The 8,970-nt window shown below is 38.9% G+C and overlaps 1 protein-coding gene across 6 annotated transcripts in view; it reads right to left on the bottom strand.

Moving 5' to 3' along the window:
• LOC101845404 (orexin receptor type 1) overlaps window positions 1-8,583 on the bottom strand; it is a 160,645-nt gene extending 152,062 nt beyond the window's left edge. For 2 of the 6 annotated variants that reach the window (XM_013083919.2, XM_013083923.2), the window contains exons 1-2: window positions 8,244-8,583; window positions 7,557-7,909 (exon numbers count right to left, since the gene is read on the bottom strand). The gene's annotated coding sequence lies outside the window, so the exon portion shown is untranslated. The remainder of the gene's footprint in view (window positions 1-7,556; window positions 7,910-8,243) is intronic. The other 4 variants (XM_013083920.2, XM_013083922.2, XM_013083925.2 and 1 more) reach the window with 4 other exon arrangements.
• Window positions 8,584-8,970: the final 387 nt, after the last annotated feature.

The following is an 8,970-nucleotide window of genomic DNA, read 5'->3' as shown; positions in this document are numbered from 1 at the left end:
TTGACATGAAACTTTCAGGAAACATAGATGGCAAGGCTGCCATCAATGTAACAGAAAGATATTTGCGAAAAAAGTAACACTTTTCCTTTGGCAAGCGATTACGCAACCTAAATTTTGAAAACGTTTTTTTATACTTTGGGAAAATTCTCATAATTTTTTTTTCTTTTGCACGTATTGAAAAAAACTTGCTGTTACTCTGATAGGGTTTGGTTCAGGTATACTCTCACCAAATTTGGTCAAATTTGGTCTGTAAATATGAAAGCCTTAGGGATTTTAAATTCATTGTTTATTTTCAAGATGGCGGCCGTTTCCATAGCAACCGTTGTAGCTATGCCAAAATAAAATTGCGTATCAAGAGATGTTACTATATCTAACTTATATGTGTACTTAGATTTGATCTCGGGCAACAAACATAGAAAATGGTCCTCAAGGGTAGCTCCTCCCACGTAAGGCCCCAAGTCCACTGGCATTTTTTGTCAGTGACAGGCCAAGCTCATAATATGCAAATGAGCTCGTTTTCGTCAGTCACTGACTACACGATTTTTCTGCATTCACGCTTTTTCGTCAGCCGTACAGGTGACTAAGAAGCCCGATTTGACCCATTTTGGAAGGAAATTTGCTTTTTAAGTACATTTTTGCTTCTTCTTTGCATTTTACATTATCAAATTATTGTATCTTATTATAACGTGTTGTACAATAGTAGATTTGAGTTGAAAAACAGCAAAAAGAATTAAATTAAAGCACTTGACCTAGATTATTTCGTTCTCAAGAGAGCTAAATATAGATTAGACTTAGCCTTCGCCTCGTATGAGCTAAAATGAATGCGAGGGATAGACTATCTAGCTTCTACGTTTATTTTTTTTCTAAAAGGCAGTTTTGTCTAGACCTATACATTCTATGTCTCTATAGATCTATGCACGAGAAACAATGCTGAAAATGCCTGTGCCTGTGCTGTCTGTTGTTTTCATTCATAACACAATGGGCTACTGGTCTGACGCAGTGGACGTGGATCGTCTTGAGTCGGTTCTACACCTTGCAAAAACGTCGTGTATTAGCCTGGCCTGGAAGTGAATATTTTGGTGGACGTGTAGACTAAGTAATATTGAGCACCTAGTCTTCTCGGACAAGGAGACGAAATCTCGGAGGTCCCTTGTGCATGCTGTGAACGTTAAAGATCTCGTAATTGTTGAAAATCGCAGAAGAGTAGGTCACCACTCGGGCGAAATTTAAAATTTAACAAATTTCCTATCATGAAAAAAAATACATAAAAGACCTGAAACATGCAGACACACCCTTACAGTTTCCTTGAGTTCAAACGCAATTACCAAGTCTCTGTAGAGAGGAAAGTAGTACTTCGACAATCTGCTTCTTCTGTCTACCCCCAACGCAAAGACGTATCACGCAAACTACTCAAGGATTTCTGTCAAGACTCAAAAGGCCATAATATAAAAAGAAGTAGGTAAAGCACTCAAAAAGACATTTCCGCTGCAGACTTGTCTAAAAAAATAAGAATTAACGATACAAGCAGGAACACAAGTCGTAAACATTCTCAGGAACGTAAATGTTTAAAAATGCATGTGGTGGGTGTTCTCTTCAGCTGATCTATGATGAAAGCTGGTAGCATGAATGAGATACGAAATGAGTGGGGTAGTTTATTGCTAGAAATCCACGCATATACACGCACACACGCACACACGCACACACGCACACACACTCACATGCACGCATTCAGATACACACACACACACACACACACACACACACACACACACACACACAGATAAGATAAGATAAAGTACATCTTTATTGTCCAGATCCTGGCACATTGGTTTGGTGTTCCATCACGAGTACACACACACACACACGCACACACACACGCGCGCACACACACACACACACACACACACACACACACACACACACACACACACACACACAAACACACACGTACACACCTGCACACACATGCACACACAAGTAGGCTTACAATCACATGCATAATATAAATGAGCAGCAATATAAACAATAATAATCGTAAGCTAGATACACACTCAATGTTATTTTGATGCATGCTCCAAGGTCGTAAGTACACTAAACAAGATGGTTAAGATGGAAGCATTTTGATAGATGATGGTAAAAATGACCTTCTGTATCTTTCTTTGTTACAGATCAGAAGCATGGGTCTTTTACTTCTGACTGATGTTTTAATTTGAAGGAACAAGGGATGTCTCTTGTCTAAAAAGATGGAATTAATTTTCTTAGTGCAAGCTGTTATGTACAATTCATCCATGTAGGGGAATGAAGATGTTGAAATGTTACATGCTTTCCGTATTAGTCGATTAAATTTTTCTTTATCTTGTTGTCTTGTGTTCTATACTAGCATAAAGACAACAACAGAAATTATTAATGAAAAGGGAAAGGAAAGAGCAACCAAAAGCTATTAACCAGAGAGTCGAGCTCAGTACAAAATCATAAATCCACCAGTGAATCCTCCCAACAACACAACAACGACTGCGATTTCAAGATGGACAATAAGAACAACAACAATTACACGGTACAATGCAACTAAGACATTTTTAAAACCTTCCGTTCCACTTCAGGCACTTATTGTCATTTTTCACTTTTACGTTCTCCTGGTCTTTTGGTATTCAGTTCTTGATATTTTGTTTCCTATCTTAAATTATGTGTTCGACAGTTTGATAAGTATTTAATTGTGAGAGTGGAGGTGAACTGATCACTGAATTGTAGAACGGATGTATGACCCCATGAGATTTACAGAACCAGGCGGTTGAGTCTGTTCTGTGACAAGCCCTAATTTGTTTAAAGGATCCTACGAAAAAGTCTGCACCTGTCAAAGATAAGCTCTGGGAATTGAATATAATGAGAATGCTTTATCCGTTTTTCAGGGCATCATTATATAAAAAGATAGTGTTTCGTTTTTGTGCTCATTTTGTTTTCGCTCGAATATAATCTATGAGTAGGCGGAGAGTACACGTCACAAGATTTACTTTGCAAATGAAGTGCCGTTCTCTTCATTTCTCTGCTTTATTTTTTCTTATTATCTTTTTGTACACAAATAGTTGTTATTCTCTAGGTGAGACGTCCTTGTGCAGACACAAGGTAGGTAATCAGCACTATGAATTGGCAGTATCGTTTAATAAGTCTCAAGGGCTGGTCACTTCTGGCATCCGCTACAGGGCCCGTCATATTTTATAGATAAATTTTGTTACATTTTGGGTTGAATGACCGAGAATGATTGCTTAGTTTATATAAAGTAATTCACTATTGCCTCGGAGGTTAGCTGCACGGTGTCTGAGGTGTAAAAAGTAGGCACTGAACCATATAACGCAAAATACGGGTGTTTGACTCCCGCTCCAGGAGGATTGTTCGGTCATATTACATGTAGATCTCAGTTTTTTTCTGCTGAAGCCACCTATTTCTCAGCACGAGTTTGTCCTGTCAGACAAAGTGGGAGTGGAGCTCATCAAAAATAAAATGAATTGTGATAATAAGGAAGAAAAGGATTGACTAGCGAGTATTTGTAATGGAATTACACTAGATAGTCAACAATTTGATAACCTGACCTCAGTCGAATGTGATGTAGGTGGGGGTCAACCTGTCTTTGAGATGAACATTACGTCGTAACATATTGCCAGAAAATACGTAATACTAAGACTTTGTTCAAATTGTATTTATAATCCATTTCCCCCTCTGTTACTTCTGATCTTGTTGCACTTATTTGTTTGCCGAGGATAGAAAAACTAATCACTAAACCAGGATAAGATATATTTTGGAGTTTGGAATGTTCGATTTTTTCATGTAAATAACTAAAAAATGTGGTGAACCAGATCAAAGTTTTAGAGAATTTTATATTCTGCTAAAAATAGACACCATCTAAAAATCAACCTTGTGTCGACCCGGCATGAACGTGATGTAGCGTTAGACAGAGAATTGGATTGCATCTCCTCTGTGATATTGACTTGCGAGGCATACTGCTGAAGTGGAACATACATTTTTCCGACCGTGTTTCCTGGGAGGCTGTAGCAGATCATTAACTACGACTGTAATTGATTGTTAATTTTTTTACATCCCTACCGACATAATTGAGATCAGTGAGTTGGCAGGCCACGTTGATCATGGCCGTAAAGGATTGCCTGGGTTGACCGAATTACATATTTCAAACAGAAAGAGGAAATAAAAAGTAAGTTTCCTATCAACAGAATCAAACAAGAGTCTTTTTTGAGCAGCCAACTCTAAAGCACCTAGAAATTTGACCAAAGTAACCGGTGAACTGTTATTTGGGATACAAGTTGCCCATGTACACATCAGATAGACATCTTAAGACAGAAATAATCTTCTAACCTTGTTTATTTTGGGGTAAGGATGTGTTAAAAGGTGATCATTTAACACGACTTCTCCTAAGCAGGCATTACAGAGTTTGTCTGTTACTAGAATCAGAACCATAGATGTACACTCTGGAGTGTTGAAGTGGTTACGACTCCTTGAAGGTTGAACAGCCGTCTTAAGGGGGGGGGGGGGGGCTACACCCCCAATGTCCCGATTCGGCTCAAAATGATGGAATTAGGCAGTTTTAGCTTTCTCAGCCTTTCCTACAACTATTTCATCGCATAAGAACCCCCAAAAGCCTTTTTGTCGTCCATACCGGGCATGTAACAACACGTATAGGTGTGTGGAAATATTTTTGTGCGTTTATGAGCATGTCTGTGTGTGCATGAGTGTGTATATGTATGTGTTTGTGTGTGCGTGTGTGTGTGTGTGCGCGTGCATGACAGAGAGAGAGAGCGACAGAGACACATGGAGAGAGAGAGTGAGAGAGAGAGAGAGAGAGAGAGAGAGCGACAGAGACACAGAGAGAGAGAGAGAGAGAGAGAGAGAGAGAGAGACAGACAGACAGACAGACAGACAGACAGACAGACAGACAGACAGACAGACAGAGAGAAGCATAAAGAGAAATGAAGAGGCTGAGATGGAGATCCTTCTTCTATTTCGCGTCATTGTTCCTGCACTCAAGCTGAGTTACATAAAAGAAAAAACGCTCCATTTTAATAAACGTTTATCTATTAGATTTACATAGCTTCGTAGAAAGCACATACTCTGAAAATACCACCAATGCTCTAAGGAAAATACAAAAGTGAAGGTATACATACAAAGGATAAATATAGTTTTTAGCACTCTTTTCGGAATTTACTTGATCGACCTAGTACAAACATTGAGATTCTCCATTCTCTGTGGGGCGCCATTTGGAAAGCAGTGACATCGTATGTCCCAAAAGACACTTTTAACTTAGTTTAAGAATGGTGGGTGGAAATTTACGTTACTTAAACAGCATTCAGGGATTTGAATCGCCCATATTGCTAGATTTTACTAACAATTAACCACACGTACTGATTGCACAGTTCGAACAACTACTGAGACGTTTGTAGGGTACCTTTCATTGCTAGCACCTGCCCTATTCCTCACGTTCGTCCACATACGGGAGAGGATAATAACAGCCCACTGCCCCACCCACAGGACGCTCAACTTCCCTGCGTGTGGGAAGTTACTCATTAGCCGCAGTCTCTCCAGCATGAGAACGCCACATTTCTTGGTGCCTACTATTTCTTCCCTCTTCTTCGCCAATTTGTTGACAGCGGCCCCATTCAAGCAAAAAATAAATACTATAACTGATATCCCTAACATTCACAGTAATAGGCCTGAATTTCACTTGATTTTAGGATTTTAGGTGTGTTCAATATGGCGTTAGATATTATTATTATTTTTTAAGCCATAAGAACTTCTCTCTTTATGATATTTAACACCAGTGAAAAACGGTGGGTTAGCCGAATATCGTGTAAGTGCTGTTAACAAGACATCCGTTGGGCGCTCCAAAAATCCCTGATCAACTCAGGAAAGAATAAAAGGGGTCTAGCCCCAGACATTTTTGTGCATTCCCTAACCCCGTCCCAGCCAATACAAACGTAGTTTTAAAAAAAGAGGCTTGCGTTCTAATAACTGGTGTAACATCATTGTAATGATGTTTAGATAATAACATATGTTTAAAGGTAAATGAACAAATATTATGAAAATTCAAGTTTAATTAGGTTCGCTAATTTCGAATAATGCACAAATTCAGTAACACCCCCCCCCCACACACACACACCCCGCCTGAAGTTGAAAATATACGCTCTTGGGACGGTGAGAGGTACAAATGCTGCTGAAAATATACGTGCATAGAGCTGGAAGGGTTAAGATTTTGCGGATATGGTTAAAACGTAAGTGGTACCTTTTGATTAACCAAAATTAATTTTAAAATATTTTAACTGAGAATCAAACTGTCAATATATCTGTATTATGGAACTTCTAAAACGCAATCTGACGGTAGTTGCTTTGGTCGCGACAGTTGCATAATAATATGGAGGACGTAACGATTTGCTTTTTATCTTAGCTCTCCGGGTAGGTGCATGACAAGCTTCTCCAGGACAGGAGCGTTCACAAAGTCTTAAATGAGCGTTTTCCTCTATACAGAATTATTACCCAGCAGTTTGGATGGTTTTCCACGATTTGCTTTATTTTCTTTTAGTGTTTCCTTTGTATTGCCTCAACTTCCCTTCGTCACAAGAAAGTCATTTTTCCAATAGAAAACTGTTACATTTTTTTTACTAGAATCAAGGCAGATTTCTATGTGGACTGTAAATCTCCCGAGAGGTATGTGAGCTGTGCACATAATATTGTAAGATTGATAGCAATCGTAATATGGGCCTTGACTCCATTACCAGATTGAGGAATTATTTTTGGTAATAATTAGATTGGGCATTGTTCCCAATGCTGGTGATTGCAGTTTAACAGATATATTACCACAGGTTGACTGTTTGAGTAAAGCAAAACACATCAATACCATAACGGTCCTTGGTATGGGAAAAAGGTAGAACAATTGTCAATGAACATCAAGACTTTTACAGATTACAACATATAACATTGTGTAATTAATTACGTTCTGTTATTTTATAATGGTAACAACGTAGTCCTTCAACCTCCAACCTGAGCTTCTACTCTTACCCAAAACTACGTCATGACAATGAAGGCCAAAGTGATGGGTATAGCATGAAGAAGGCATAACTATTTATAGATGCTTTCCCTTAGAGCTCCATTTAGTTTTATGCGGATAACTGTCGTGTGCATGCATGTGTGTAGGTTCATGTGTTCGTGTGTGTGTTTGTGTGCGTAGGTGCGTGCGTACGTGCTTGTGTGTGTGTGTGTGTGTGTGTGTGTGTGTGTGTGTGTGTGTGTGTGTGTGTGTGTGTGTGTGTGTGTGTGAGTGTGCATGTCAGTGACCGTACTTGAGTGTTATGGTTGCATATGTTTAGAAAATAAAGGTGAAAAGACAAATGGAAGAAAACCCAATATCGAGCGCATGCCTCGTGTAATAAGTAAACGAATAATGAAACGAACCAGTTTATAGCTCGTCCACCGCATTCTTTTCAGGCAAGCGTATGTCCAATGGAAAGGAATCATTAGCAAAGAGAACTTAGATGCAATACTATTTGTTCACGTCTTACCTTCTGAGACGCAGTAGATAACGTTGAAATGTTTCTCTCCAAGCACAAACTATAACATTTCTTGAATAGTTCACAAGGCCGCAAAACAAAAACACAATACTTATTTCATATATGATCTCTTTGATTCGCGTGGTATACCATAATATGACAGTTTGGTTTAAAAAAAAGAAAGCAAGTGTCTTCTATTTAAATATTGGGCTCCTCAAAAGAAAGTTTTTAAAGAAGATACACCGACCTAAATTTCAAGTCAGCGTTAAAGTTACTTCTGAGGTAATAAAAAGCTCTTCTCAACTGGCAGCAGAAAGGTCACTAGGCGTTTGAGTAATGTCAGCCTTGTCAAAAATGTTCACTATCTATAAACAGAATAATTATGAAAATAGAGAGGTAACTGAAAAAAAACATATATAATATACACATACCTATATATATAACATAAAATAAAATAGCTTTTTTTAACAAAGAAAAAACTGGCAATGTAGCTTTTCACTTCATTCTCTTTTATCTTTCTAAGGCTCTCAATAATGAAACAGATTGCACGTCACGAAATACTCTCTGAAACCCATAAAGTATACCAAACACAAAAAAACGCCATCTTTTTCTTTCACTGCTCTTTAAAACTGTTATAGCCATTACAAAAAAAGCTCGGAAAAGGAAATGTAATTGTTTGTGATGTTTTTCTTTACTCACTTTAAAAAGAACCAGACAAGCCTCAGCGTCAAAATAACCGTTAGAGTAAATTTTCGTCCATTGGCCCTACTTCTTAAAACCGAAAACAAACTTGTTTTTCTAAAGTAGTGAATAACCGAAAAATTCCCGATTTTCCTCGAATTCTCGTCCTATCTTAAGAACTTTCCCTAAAGTCTAATAACTGGTATTACAATCAGCGCTGGTTCGTCGTTACAATCGCGCGCTTGTCACAAATTGATGAAAGTTTGTTCTTGCCCTGTCCCACACACTCAACACAAGAAATTGTTTCAAGTCAGTCATGGGCAGAGTTCCCTCCCTTGCCCACGCGCGTCTCGCTCTAGGGGAGGTAAGCCGCACTGGCACGTACACCGCTCGCACGCGCGTGAGCTCCACGCTGGGTGAGTGGTGTTAGTCGGGATAAATGGAGTCCGCGGCACAGAGTGTGAAGCAAGACAGAGGAGAAAGAGAATAATAAGCTTATTTTGATAACGTTTTTGATTGCTTTTACATTAGATCATTTACTAAACCTTGGTGCTCGGAGGGTGCAATTGGTAGGTCTTATTTCCTGTCTCTTCCTCGTATGTTAATGTCTCTATTCTGTCTTCTTGTCTGTCTTTCTGATTTCCAGCACTAAATGGCAGTCACAGTTCCTTTGTGCTTCTCCTTTTTCAGACCTGATTGGGCACAACAATTGGTGATTAAGAAGGTGGGTTCGCGCTGCGGGGTT

Source organism: Aplysia californica, unplaced genomic scaffold (assembly GCF_000002075.1).
Source record: "Aplysia californica isolate F4 #8 unplaced genomic scaffold, AplCal3.0 scaffold00262, whole genome shotgun sequence".
NCBI classification, from domain to species: Eukaryota; Metazoa; Mollusca; class Gastropoda; order Aplysiida; family Aplysiidae; genus Aplysia; species Aplysia californica.
The sequence above is the reverse complement of the archived record's forward strand: the minus strand, read 5'-3'. Positions and strand labels throughout refer to the sequence as shown.